Source organism: Penaeus monodon, chromosome 25, assembly GCF_015228065.2.
Source record: "Penaeus monodon isolate SGIC_2016 chromosome 25, NSTDA_Pmon_1, whole genome shotgun sequence".
NCBI lineage: Eukaryota > Metazoa > Arthropoda > Malacostraca > Decapoda > Penaeidae > Penaeus > Penaeus monodon.
Genome location: NC_051410.1, coordinates 18,122,608 through 18,122,813, shown reverse-complemented (window position 1 = coordinate 18,122,813; position 206 = coordinate 18,122,608). Strand labels below are relative to the sequence as shown.

The 206-nt window shown below is 44.2% G+C and overlaps 1 protein-coding gene across 1 annotated transcript in view; it reads left to right on the top strand.

Annotated features, from left to right (window-relative positions):
* The window catches only part of LOC119589336 (sodium-dependent dopamine transporter-like), a gene marked incomplete at its 5' end in the record, with an annotated part of 110,782 nt that overhangs the window by 81,840 nt on the left and 28,736 nt on the right, over positions 1-206 (top strand). The gene's annotated exons all lie outside the window — the stretch shown is intronic.

Here is a 206-nt window from a genome sequence, read left to right as displayed (position 1 = left end):
AAAACTTATACGCGCACTTGAACATACATCGTCGAAGTGACAATGACATGGAAAAATGTGTTTCAAAAAAGCAAGGGAAAATTTTTCTCACAACACACTTCGCTTCTCTCCTACTGAAAGCTTTTCGAAGGGGAGGTCGTGCATCCCGGTAACAGGCGCTCAACAGGTCCATGTACTGCTCAGCATAATAGTGCGGCGGATAAATC